Raw genomic sequence first — 12,919 nt, 5'->3', positions numbered from 1 at the left:
GCATGTAGGGGGGTGTGGCTCATGTGTCGAACAGTCACTCAGGATCCCGGGCTCTTTCCATCTTGGGAAACCACCGTTTTCACACATGGTCTCTGCTTGGCCGGATGGGGAGATGAAGGGGAAGACAGGGTACTGCTGTTCAGGGTGTTTAATGGCCTTGCCTGGAAGTGCTGTGTATTGAGTCCATTCCCAGTCTGTTTGTTTGTTTGTTTGCTTGCTTGTTTTTGTTTTGTTTTTTTGGATTTGGTTTTTTCGAGACAGGGTTTCTCTGTGTAGCCCTGGCTGTCCTGGAGCTCACTCTGTAGACCAGGCTGGCCTCGAACTCAGAAATCCGCCTGCCTCTGCCTCCCAGAGTGCTGGGATTACAGGCGTGCACCACCACCGCCCGGCGATTCCCAGTCTTTTTAATCAGTCAGATGGTCCCACTTAGATGCAAAGAGTATGGGAAGTTTTTGTGTGTGGATTGCTGAGGTTAGGGGGAACAGATCGCAGTGTCAGTCATAACATGCCCCCCTTATTCCCTGCCAGTTTTTCAAAGGCAAACCCCAAATACTTCTAGGATTTGGGGATGTATCCTCCATCATTTGAAGAGCTATTTTGTCACAAGCTCCCACAAGCAGTGTGGTGATGGGTTTTGAGGAAAAGACCTTCTGGGGAGATTTTGCCAGGACCTGGGACTTCCAGCTGTGACAAAGAGGGACATACCTAGTGAGATCTTTGGGCTGGTGGACATCAACCCCTCAAGAAAAAAGGAAATTGCCTTACCTTAAGAAGGCTTTGGGAAAGATTGTGCTTTTGAGAACGAGGGTTGGAATGTTCTGGGTTTGTCACAGGGAAGGAAATCTCTCTCTTTCTTTCTCTCTCTCTCTCTCTCTCTCCCTCCCTCTCTCTCTCTCCCTTCCTCTCTCTCTCCCTCTCTCTCTCCTTCTCTCCCTTTCTCTCTTCCCCTTTCCCCCTCTCCCTCCCTCCCTCCATCTCTCTCCCTCCCTCTCTTTCCCTCTCTCTTCTCTCTCTCTCTCTCTCTCTTCTTCTCTCTCTCTCTCTCTCTCTCTCTCTCCTCTCTCTCTCTCTCTCTCTCTCTCTCTCTCTCCTTCCCTCCCTCCCTCCCCCCCTTTCTCTCTCCAGGATGTGCCTGGGATGGACCAGGAGGTTGATAGCAGGGCAGCAGGTTAGAACAGGTGTCTCTTCAGTGTTAATGAGGTGCTAAGGAAGGTCTTACCATCACCCAGTATCTTTTACATGTGCTGACATTTTGCCTGGATAATAAATCAGGAGCATGTGGAGGTCAGAGGACAACTTGTGGGACGCTCTGTGATAACGCTGGGTCTTTGTGGCCACCACAAGTGCTAAGAGACAACGCTGAAAGCATACGTGCTTGAGATGCATGAGCTGTCCTATTTGCTTACTGTAACAAAACCAACTTGGGCCACAAAGTCACACACACACACACACACACACACACACTTAAAAATTAGGAAACAGAAGTTTCTGGGTACATAGTCTAATAAGTAACTTGCCTGAATCACAATACCATTTGGTAAGACTGGAGTTCCAGGGCAATTTTTTTGTGAAAGATCAAACTCACATCCCTGTAAGAACCAAGTAAATAATCTAAGTGAGGGAAGTATGTCAGCTGGACAGATGTGCTATTGGTTTCTGATAGTTTGGCACACTGGAGTCACCCGGGAAGAGGAAACCTCCATCAGATTTGCCTGAGGACATATCTGTGTGGTATCTTCTTAGTTGATATTCTAGGTAGGAAGGCTCATTCCACTGTAGGCGGTGTTACTCCTAGTCAGGTGGGCGTGGTCTGTATAAGAAAAGTAGCTGACCAAGCCAGCAATTAATGTACCTCCGTGGTTCCTGCCCTGACTGCTCTTTAACACTGGACTGTGATCTGGAACTATAAGGCAAACAAACCTTTTCCTCCCCAAGTTGGTCTTGTTAGGGTAAGCAAACAGGACAGCTCCTGCATTCCAAGCACTCACATTTTCAATGTGTCTCTTAGCACTCGCTTGTGGTGGCCACAAAAAAAAAAAAAAAAAAAAAAAAAAAAAAAAGTTATCTGATTGTCTGAGTTTCTGGGGATAGTAGGGGGAATACAGACCAGACAACTCTAGAATTGTCCAAAATGTCCAGAATCAACAGTTAATTTACACAAGTGAGAAATCATAAGGACACCTAGAGGGAACAGATTTGCAGGTAAGCATGCACTCGGGGAGGAGGGGGCAGGGAGGCAGAGCCTGCCACTGCTTCTTTTGTTCTCCAGCAAGGCAATTGCTGTGGCCCAGTTGTGCCCTTTTGTCCGAGAGCCTGGAGCTGAAGGAAGCAGCCCAGGGCAGGGATGCTCTCACTGCAAAGAAGGAAACTCCCTGCCCATCCCGCCCCCTCCCTCACAGAGCCTCCCTGTGACCCCAGCCAGACTCCCAGGTTGCCCCTTCTGTTTGGCTGGTTCTTCCCCCTGCAGGTAGCTCTGTGCACAGGGTTGGCTGCAGGGTTCTGCAGGTGTAAAATTAGATATGCTAGCGTGCTGCCAAGTCAGAAATGCAGCCCAGGGAGGCTCCGTTCCCAAACAACTGTGGTAGTGTGAAGCCAGTTTTCTTCTTAAAATCAAATTCAGCCATCTCTTTCCTGAACACGTGTGTATGTTTTTTTTTTTTTTTAAATTTGTGTTTGGTTATGTAAAGGTTGAGAAAGAAGTGCAGAATTCAGAGAACCCTTGAACGATGCCTCCCGGTGGAGGAGCAGGTGTGAGAGAACCCTGTGAGGGATTCACGGGGAGACATGGCGGCCAGGACCTGCTAGCACGGGGATAGATGGTTCTGGAATATATGCTGGTTCTTCTCTGTCCTCGGGGTAGGTGAGCGGATGGCATGAGGTCCTTGGGCTGGGAGAATGACACACGGATGCAGGATGACTTGCCTAGGTCTAAGAGCTGACACTACCTTTCTTGTGTCTTGGGCCAGTGGCCCAACTCACACCTTCAATGGCTTCTCTCGTATCTTTTTACTTTAGCTAGGGTTAGGAAGGGTCTTAGGTCAGGTGAACTACTTTTTATTTTATTTTTATCTTTTTGGGGGAGCACGGGAAATTGTCTCTATCAGATTTGCCTGCGGCCATGTCTGTGGGACACTGGCAGGGTAGTAATCATCTTCCTCAAAGCAGATGACAAAGACAATTTACTCATGAGGGGGGTTGGTGGCCATCAACCCACACACGTAATATGTAGTTGCTGCAGGAAATGCTAAAATATGGAGAAGCAAAAATATGAGATATATTATTTTTTATTAATAATTTTATTCATTTACATTTCAAATGATATCCCCTTCCTGGTTACCCCTTCACCAACCTCCCCATCCCATCCCTCCTCCCTCCCCCCTTTTGCCTCTATGAGGGTGCTCCTCCACCCATTCACCCACTCCCCCCATCACACCTCTAGCATCCCCCCCCTATGCTGAGGTATCAAGCATCCCTTCCCTCCCATTGATGTCAGATAAGGCCGTCCTTTGCTACTTATGTATCTGGAGTCCTGGCTCCCCCCATGAATACTCTTTGCCTGGTGGTTCAGTCCCTGGGAGCTCTGGGTGGTCCAATTAGTTGATATTGTTCTTCCTATGGTGTTGCAATCCCCTTCACCTCCTTCAGTCCTTCTCCTAACTCTTCCATTGGGCTCCTTTTAAGAAAAGACCGCCACCGCCAGCAAACTCTCCTTTGCCTCACGCCCCTGAGATAACATGTACAGTACGCATTTCCCTGAGAGCTCTCAGGGGGCCCTTGCTTCATCCAAGGTGTCCTGGACCAAGTGTGGGGAGGACCCTCTTTGGTCCTTTGGGAGTCGAGTCAGACAGACAGGAAGCAGGCAGCAGCACATGAGGTGGGAGGGAAAACCGCTGAGAAGCCGAAATGAATTGTGCAGAGGCTAAGCCATCTAGGTCAGGAGGTCAGGGGAGGAAGAAGTGAGATAGACTGAGAAGAGCTGGAGGGGGCTGTCTCCTGAACATTGGGAGGGTTGGTTCTATGTTGTGACAAACACCTGTGGGCCTGCCAAGAACAGGCATTTCTGCTCTCAGCCTGTGGAGAATAGAAACCGGAAATGCGGGTGCTGTCAGGCCACACTTGAGACTCTCTGCTTCCTCCTGGCTTTCAGCGGTGGTGGGTAGTCTTTGGTGCTCTGTGTCCCGTGGCTGCATGGCTGCCCTCTCTGTGTCTGCCTTCATCCGGCATGTAATTATCCCTGTGCCTCCACTCCTTCATATTTTAAGGGCAATAATCAATCTGTAAATAAACAGGAGTGGATCCCGATGAACTCATTCGAACCTGATCGCGTCTAGGAGAAGTCTGCTTTAAATAGGATCGCGTTCACATTAGCAGGGGGTCGGGGCTTCAACACAGATTTGTGGGCACATAATTCTACCCTTAACACAGCAGTAGGGTTGGGGTGCTGAGAGGACATTGAAGGCATTCAAGACCGGGAAATAACAGAAACATATGTGCGGGCAGAGTGCCTAGCGTGGTGGCGGGATCTAGTGGGGTCTCAGTAAATGTCTGCAGGTTGGAGGAAGGGCAGACCAAAGGATTTAGAGTGGGATGGGGATGAGACCCACCTAGACAAGGTGCTATTGAGCTGTGATGCTTGGTACACGTTTGTGGGAGGTTAATTGGGTGGTACAGGGCAGAATAGCTGTGAGGGAAGATGGCTGATGGCTGCCAAGTCAGTCATTCTCCTGCGGATGCCTTATGTAGTTCTGATAGCGGAAGGCCTGAGGCATCCCATGGGATGTTGGCTGCCTGAGTCAGCCCAGGAGATGCTCGCTGCCCTTTTCTTCTGAGCCTTTCTGTTTCAGCCATCCCTGGGGTCTTTTCGTTGATGTTCTTCTACCTGGAACCTTCTCCCCTCAGCCTCTCCCCTCAACTGGTTTCTTTTCTTCTGCGCTCAGACACAATATCTCTATTCAGGAGAGGTCACTACAGCTGCCACAGACAGGGCAGCACCTCTACTTCCTTGCACCCTACTTTTATTCTGCAAGCCACCTCTGAAGCTGTCATCTGATTGTTTACTTACGTTGATCCCCAGTCCAGTTGTCTATTTTCGGTTTCCAATAGGATTTGTGGAGGTCTTGCTGCCTAGGTCTTCCCACAAAGGTGGCAGCTTCCAACAGTGCCCATCAGTCACCTCGGAGTTGGCTGGGCCTCTGCTTCAGTGACTGACACGGCTGGACTCATGATGTTGCTTGGGGCTGTGGACTCTTTCCACTTCCATGGTGGCTTCGTCGTCGTCGTTGGTAGATGGCTTTCTTTGTGATCTGTCAGACTGAAGGCCTGAGGTTGTTTCTAGCAGTCCCCAGTTCCTGTATCCAGCCTCATGATGCTAAGGCTGACCTTAGCCCTTGCCGTGTGGTATTCTTTAGTGTGGCCATTTGCTTCATCACAGGTGGAAAGAGTTCCTGAGAAAGTTGTTCATGAAATCTCATAAAACACATAGAAAGAACATCCTATTGCCTTCCCTGTATTGTACTGGCTGGAAGCGGTCAGTTGGTCTGTTCACCTCAAGGAGAAAGAAAGGTGGCCTCCTTAGCCAGCAGCTTTGAATCTGTCCTCCATATTCTCCAAGATAATCAAAGTTTCTTTCTCCTTTTATTAAATATGTATTACTTTTTATGTGTATTGGTGTTTTGCCTGCATGCATATCTGCATGAGGATGTCAGATTCCCCCAGGACTGGAACTTTAGTCCATTGTGAGCCTCCATGTGGTTTCTGGGAGTTGAACCTGGGTCCTCTGGACAAGCAGTCAGTGCTCTTAACCACGGAGCCATCTCTCCAGACCCAAGAGATAAAGTTTCTTTGGTGAGAATTTGTTGTTCCGTCTTCTAGCCTTAGCTACAAATGTAGTGCCAGATACAAAGTAGGTGATTAATAAAGACTTGTTATAGGAAGGGGGAAGGGAGGAGGTGAGGAGTCAAGATGGGAGATGGGAGACAAGGGTGGAGGGAGAGAGGGAGGGAGGGAGGGAGGGAGGGAGGGAGGAAGGAAGGAAGGAAGGAAGGAAGGAAGGAAGGAAGGAAGGAAGGCAGGCAGCTAGCTATATGAAGAGAAATGCTCTCCTTGACATCTTGCTTTAACAGCCAAAAAGAAAAAAGTCTTCTCGCCTGAGGCAGTGCCTCTGGCCTTTTATATTTGCAGTTTCTTCTTCCCAGATCCCTTTATTCTCTCTCAGCTATCCCCATGCCAACCTGGCAATGCCCAGCTCATGTCTGAGGTCTCAGTTAAAATGCACCATTTCCCTGGGCTCCTCCCCTCATGCATAGTGTCACTGCCTTCCCTTCCCACTCCATTAAGGGTTTGTTTATGCCTCTGGCGGAGTAGAGAGCTGGGATCTATAAGTTGTGGTCCCAGGGCCAATGCAGCCACTTTGATGTATTTTCTTAATAAAGTTTTATTCGCAGACAGCCACACACCTTGTTTGTTAGTCAGTAGGTTAGTCTGTGGCAGTTTTTACACAGCAGAGCAGAGCAGAGCAGAATAGTTGTGATGGGAAGTATGACTGGCAGGGGCTGGGGAGACGGCTCAGTGGTTACAAACACTGGCTGCTCTACCAGAGGACCAGGCTTTGGTTCCCAGCACCCAGGTGGCAGCCCACAACCATCTGTGACTCCAATCCAAGGGTTAGGCGACAGGTCCTTATCTGGCATTAGCCAGCACAGTCTTGTCCAGATATATAGTATCCGTTCCCTGCTCTTCTGAATGCATGGATTGCTGTGAAGACTTTACCATACTTCCTGGCAATCACTCCTTTAATTGTCCCTCATAAACCAATCTCTTTAAGGACAAGGCCCCCTGCCACTGTTACATCCTCAGCAGCTCCGTGGTGGAAAGCGATGTTTGTTGAATGAATACACAAACAAATGAGTGTGTGAATTGATCTAGCAGGAAGAAACAGACGCCAGATGGAAGACTCAGATGAGGGCTAGCCCCTGTGGATGTGTGTACTTGTGAACAATTTCCAGGGCATAGAAACCTGCAGTTCAGGAAACCTCAGAGACACTGGAGAACCCAGCACTAAAACCCAGCTGGAAGAAAGGAGAGGGAGCTGAGTGTTCAGGAGGCTCCCGAGGACACCGTTGTCGAAGGAGCTGTGGCCTTTGGCAGGAACCTAACCTAGGAGCTCCCAGGGAAAGCCCCAGGAGAACAGCCTCCTTCTCCTTGCTCTGCTGTTGCCACATGACTGGGAGATGAGAGAGCTCCTGAGAAAGCCCATGGGTTCCGCTGGATGCGGAGGGTGAGCTAGGTCACTGGCACTCAGGCCACGGCCCTTTGCCACCTTGTGCCTTGATTGGAAATTGAGTCTGTGAGACACTTCGATCCTGGCCCCATTTATTCAGTTTCTGAACAGGAGTCTTAAATCTCTTTGTGGCGTATCATTCCATTGTGTGATGCTTTTCAGAGCTCCCTCTCCGGCCCCAGTCGTTCCCCTCACTGTAATTCCCACTCCATGCCCACTTCTGTCACCAGGTTTCCCTGGTCCTCTCTAGATGGTCCTCCTCCCCCGAGCTTCTGCTCCAAGTGTTGCTCTGAACCGCCCCCCCTCCCCATCCCATGGACTCTCAACTTTTCATTTTGGGTATTTTCCAAGTATCTTATGACTTGGTTTCTTTCAGCTAGACTCCAAGCTGCTGAGAGCAAGAACCAAGCTATATTCCATATTGTTAAAAATCAGCTTGGTTATGGATCCCAGAATACATCCGTCATAGACCCAAAACGTGACAGGGCTCTATCCAGCCTGCTATGTTCACAAGTACCCTGTAGGCATCATCCCAGTACGAATGAACTTCCAGTCTTCACCTGTGTGCTCTCTGCAACAATTCTCTTTGTTGTGTGGCATCTCCTTCCGTTCTCAGATTGAGACGCCGTCTTCCCGTCTGCAGTGCTGAAAGCAGCTCTTTGTATGGAGTTGTGCAGGGAGCAGGTGGATTTAAAAATCCAGTCTGAACCTGCGCTGTATTCTTTGTGTGCCTCTTACCTACGACAGTGAGAGTTGCATCTCACTGTGTGCTGAAGGTCAGAAACCATTTAACTCGCCTACACACAGAACAGCCTAGTGTAGCCAGTCTGCATTCAGCAGTTTCAAACACTTACTTATATCAGCCCAAAGTTAGGAAAACCATGTAACCCGGAGTCCATTTTACAACAAGCTATTGAGTATCTCATCTAATGTATTAAAAAATAAAGAGAATAATTGTCTAAGTACCGTCGTGCAGTGGGAAAAGCGTGATCCAAATCACCCCGAGGCGGGTGCTACTTGTGTGCCTCTCCATCACAAACATCTTGGAACTGTATCCCAACCTCTATCACCATATCCTGTCTCTACAAGGCACAAAACTGCTCCGTGGGTTCTCCTGAGACTGCCTCCTCACACACTTTCCATCTTGAGCCTTCAGGTAACCCTGGAGCTGATGTTTGGGTCATATCTTAGGGGTTGTCACAGCAGCATCGGTCATATGTGGGTCTGAGCACAGCTGTGCCTTTGCTAAGGCTACCCAGCTGAGAAGTGAGGAGGCTGGGATTGAAACCCACATCCTCTGCCTTTTCCTCGGATGTCTCTTTTCCCCATGCTTTGTGGTTTCACTGGGGGTAGGATCTTTACACCTCCCTCTTCCCAGATGTGCTATGACTCAAAGAAAGAGCTGTCGGAACGCCTCAGAATACAGGAGGAAGGGGGTGCGTGTGTGTGTGTGTGTGTGTGCACAAGACATGCCAAGACAGAGACAAGAGCCTGGCCCAGACGATGTTATTTTTGTTTCATTTTTTTTCCACTGTTGCTTCGAATTCCTCTTCCTCCCCACTCCACCCAAGGTGTCAAACAGATGTGAAAATACCACAGAACTCAAGCCTCAACCCTGGCTTATGATTCATTCGCTGGGATGGGGAAAAACGATGCAAGAGATTGCCGTGGTGATGCCTGTTTACAGAGGCAGCATGGGGGACACCAGTCGAGGGCAAAGATGGAGTTGATGCATCCTTGGGCTTGCAGAGAAGCTCACAATTCCTGCTGCCTAGCCTCGGAAGGAGACAGGGCAGAAACTACTATCTTGCCTGGAGTTGGGGACAGCCAAGTTACTAGGTGGATCCCCTTGCTCTCATTAGGATAAAGGGATGAGATTGTCTCGTTTTATTTATGTATGTGTTTTCTGTTTTATCCCCTGCCTAGTAGATAACTTTACACATTGCAAAAATGTTTAGACTTGTGGTCAGTGTGCATCAAGATGTGATGGCTAAAAATGACCTGGCCTACAGGGCTGGGGAGATAGATCATTTAGTAAAGCACTTGCTGTGCAAACAGGAGGACCTGAATCCTGGTCCCAGCATACATACAAAAATCCAGGCACCATGGTGTTTGTCTGTAACCCCAGGATCCAGAGATGGAGAGAGAAGGATCCTGAGTGTTCGCTAGCCAATAGATGGGCTCGAGACTCTGCAGAGAAACCGAATAAGGTGGAGAACAAAGGAAGACATTTGACATTGACTTCCGACTCTGCAGGCACATTTGTGGATGGATGGCATTGTGCACACGCCCACACATGCACACCCACACATGCACACCCACATGCACGGCCTCTGTACTCAAGTGATCTAGGTTCCGATCCTTTTCCTTTCTGCCGTGTGACCTCATGATTGAGTTTCTTCCTGGGTGAAAATCTTTGGAAGAGCAGAGGAGGAGACTAAGCCTCCTTGTGGAAAAAGTGAGATAATAAACAGTGGTTGATGGATGAGAGACGAACATTAAGTGCTTGGCATGTGGTACCTAGCGCAGGCTCAGTAGACAGTAGTCCTCAGGAAGGTTCAGCTATAGACATTCACCCGTTGATGGAAACAATTGTTAGAAAGACGAGAAGAAAAGCAGAAGGATGGGAAGTTAAGACGTCGCATTTGACAGCACAGACTGCTTTGACAAACAGTCCCTGGATTCGTGGGGCTTCAAAGTCATTTTTGGAATTTGTCTGAGTATAAGGTGTGTAAGCCATAAAGCAAGGCGACCATCTCTGTCCTGGGTAGTCACCCAGGGATGTGGGCTCAGCTCCTATGTCACCTCAAGAGCCCTCCACTATTTTCTAAATCCAGGCTCAGGATGGGTGTGGAGCACTGGGCTGGGAATTTGTGGCTCCACCCTGAAAGTCCTCGAGCAGGATTGTGAATTTGGTCACGTGGTCACACTCAAGGAAACCTTGGAAATGTAGTTCGTGCATTTACAAAAATGCTTTGATGAGCCTGTCAGTAAGAGGAGTAACGTAATGTCATAGTGATTGGCATGCTTCCCTAAGCTCCACCTGGAGGAGTAGACAACCTTGGTTAAGCAGTCTTTACTGGGCTGAGGATAAGAGAAGTTCTTACCTCACTCCCAGAATGCCTTCTCTCCTTGAGCCACCCTTGACTATAATGGCAGGACTGAGGGTCTCAGAACATCAGCCATGGAGAGCCATGGGAATGGATTCCACTCTTAGTACAGAATTAAATATCCAGTAGGTATCTTTTTCTTCCTCTTTGTCCAACACCTTTAGTGTTATGAGATGGAACCACCACAAAGTTCATGGCTTAAGACACTGCCTAGAGAATGGGGTACCTGGTTTCTTTTGGTCAACTGAAATTTCAGTGTATGTAGGTAGAAGTTGTGCTTCAACTACCTAGAGTAATCCCACAGGCTGAGACTGAGGATTTATTAGGTGGTAGGTAAGCACTGTGAGCGCAGAGCATCTCATTTAATCCTCAAAAACATCTCTTAAGGTCACGCGTGTCATCCTGAGCCTTAGTCATTAGGCCACTCAGGAGGTGATTGAGCAAGGAATTCAGCTCCAGAACTATGTGTGAGGGCCCCCACAGTGTACCCCACCCCGCCATGTCCCCAGCACCTAGGTGGCACACTGCATTCTTTCTCATAATGAATATTAATTGAAAATATCAGTGCCACAGCTGGCAACATGAGCTGCTGCAGTCCCACGCTGTGTCCTGGTAATTAAGCCCTTAGCTGCTTTGTCAGTCTCCCCAGTTGACAAGGTCCCTGCAGGTCTCTCCTGATCCTGGAAGGAGTGGAGGAGAGCCGTGATACTTGAGAGGTTGCAGGATCGCAGCTCTGCACTGATGTTGGATCCCCTGTTCTCTGTGTGCCTTGGGTCCTTTCTTCACCAGCATCCTGCATAGTTTGCAAAGGTGAAATGGGGCGTTCCTACATCACAAACTAAGAAACTGTTTGAATGGTTGTTAGGAAAACTGAAGAGAGGGAAGGGGAGTCTAGGTGAGGTTACCCAAGGACGTGCTTGATTTTTGTTTCACTGTAATTTCTGATATCAGAAGGGTAATTCCTCCTCAGACTTGATTTTTCCTCACTCGAAGAACAAAAATTGGAAACTGCTTTCCTGTTCTTCCATTGCAAGCATATAACTCACAGGCCTTTCTAGGGATCTGGTGTCATACAGGTGACTCTTGGCTACCCAGGTAGCTTACCCTGATGCTTTGGCTAACAACAGACACATATAGCACTGTCCTCATAAGATTATACCACTGTGTGACATCATAGATAGTAAACCTGTGTGTGTGCGCGCGCACGTGTGCTCTGATGTTTGTATCCTCGTGAAAGCAGGCGACAGCACATCTTTTGAAGCATATTCTATCCATCGAGTGATTTGGGACAGATTTACATACATCCTGTAGAATCTCCACAGGCTCAAACCCTAGAAACTTCCTTCTCATCAGGAGGGTATAGAATATGGATTTGTTGCTCAGGATCCAGTGCTAAGAATTGTAACATTATTTATGGTCCCCCCTTTTTTCTTCTAGGGGTCTTAGTTGATTTGAGGGAATACAGAATATCTCGTTGTTCACAGGTTCCTCCCTAACTTCAATTCCCCTTTGACCTTGGTTCCTTACCGCCCACAGCTCCTCCTTCAGCTCCCTCGCTGAACTCTCGGCTCTTCCATGACAAATGCTCCTCAACTTCCAGGTTGAGGCAGGAATTCATCCATGCAGCTGTCTGCCTACTGTGTAGAATTCGCCTTTACTAGGGCGCTAGGTACAAGCTCGGCTGTGTTGGCACCCGTCTAGGACATTAAACCCGATAGATTTACGAACTACTTAGAAACTGTACAAGTTTTGTTGTCTATTAGACAAGGTGGTGTTGTCTGGTTTGTGTCTCTGTAGCTGTGGACTAAAGCCCATGACAATTCTTTTGGTTTCAAGTAATAGAAGTAGAATAGCTTCTTTCATCTGCTGGGTCTGGACCACTGCCCTTTCGTGGAGGCAGGGTGGCGTCTGGCAATTCTGAACTGGTTTATACCAAAATATAGAGGAGATGGGCTACATTGGCTCACAAAATGCCCAAATACAGAGGAGGTATCTGGCTTCAAGTGTGAGCCAATCCAAATGCTAATGGGACACCATGAAGAATGTTCCTTTTCGTCTTCTGGGTCTAGAATGCTGTCCCTTAGTGTCCCTTAGTGTTCCCAAGATGGCTTCTCTTACCACTGAGCCGCTTTGCTACCCCAGACCCCAGATAGAAAGTTATTCTTTGACTCATGCATGCATTCCAGAGACAATGAAAAGGATTAAAAGCTCTTAAAAGGCTGCCTTGGATTAGTTGGTCCTCCCTGGAACCCCCAGAATTGTGAGGAGGCCTCAGCTCTGCTTGCATAAATTAATCTGAAAATTGAGGGAGGGGGCAGGGACATTGAGAGATATGTTTGTTACTTGAGGAAGGGACCACAGACGACAGGCAGTTAAGTAGAACTGGGCTCCACTACATACATAATGAATGGCTTATTCCATACAATTTCCTTAAGGTTAGTTGGGCATGCTCAAGGGATATCATTAATCATTGGAATTGCCTTCCCCCCTGACAGGCAGCATCCCCCCAGTCCAAGCCAGTCTGCCTTGA

At 48.3% G+C, this 12,919-nt stretch overlaps 1 protein-coding gene across 1 annotated transcript in view; it reads left to right on the top strand.

The window, feature by feature from the left end:
- Positions 1–12,919, top strand: part of Slit3 (slit guidance ligand 3) — a 595,031-nt gene that overhangs the window by 39,672 nt on the left and 542,440 nt on the right. The gene's annotated exons all lie outside the window — the stretch shown is intronic.

This window comes from Apodemus sylvaticus, chromosome 10, assembly GCF_947179515.1.
Source record: "Apodemus sylvaticus chromosome 10, mApoSyl1.1, whole genome shotgun sequence".
Taxonomy (NCBI): domain Eukaryota; kingdom Metazoa; phylum Chordata; class Mammalia; order Rodentia; family Muridae; genus Apodemus; species Apodemus sylvaticus.
Note: the sequence above shows the minus strand (reverse complement) of the source record. Positions and strands in the feature narration are given on the sequence as shown.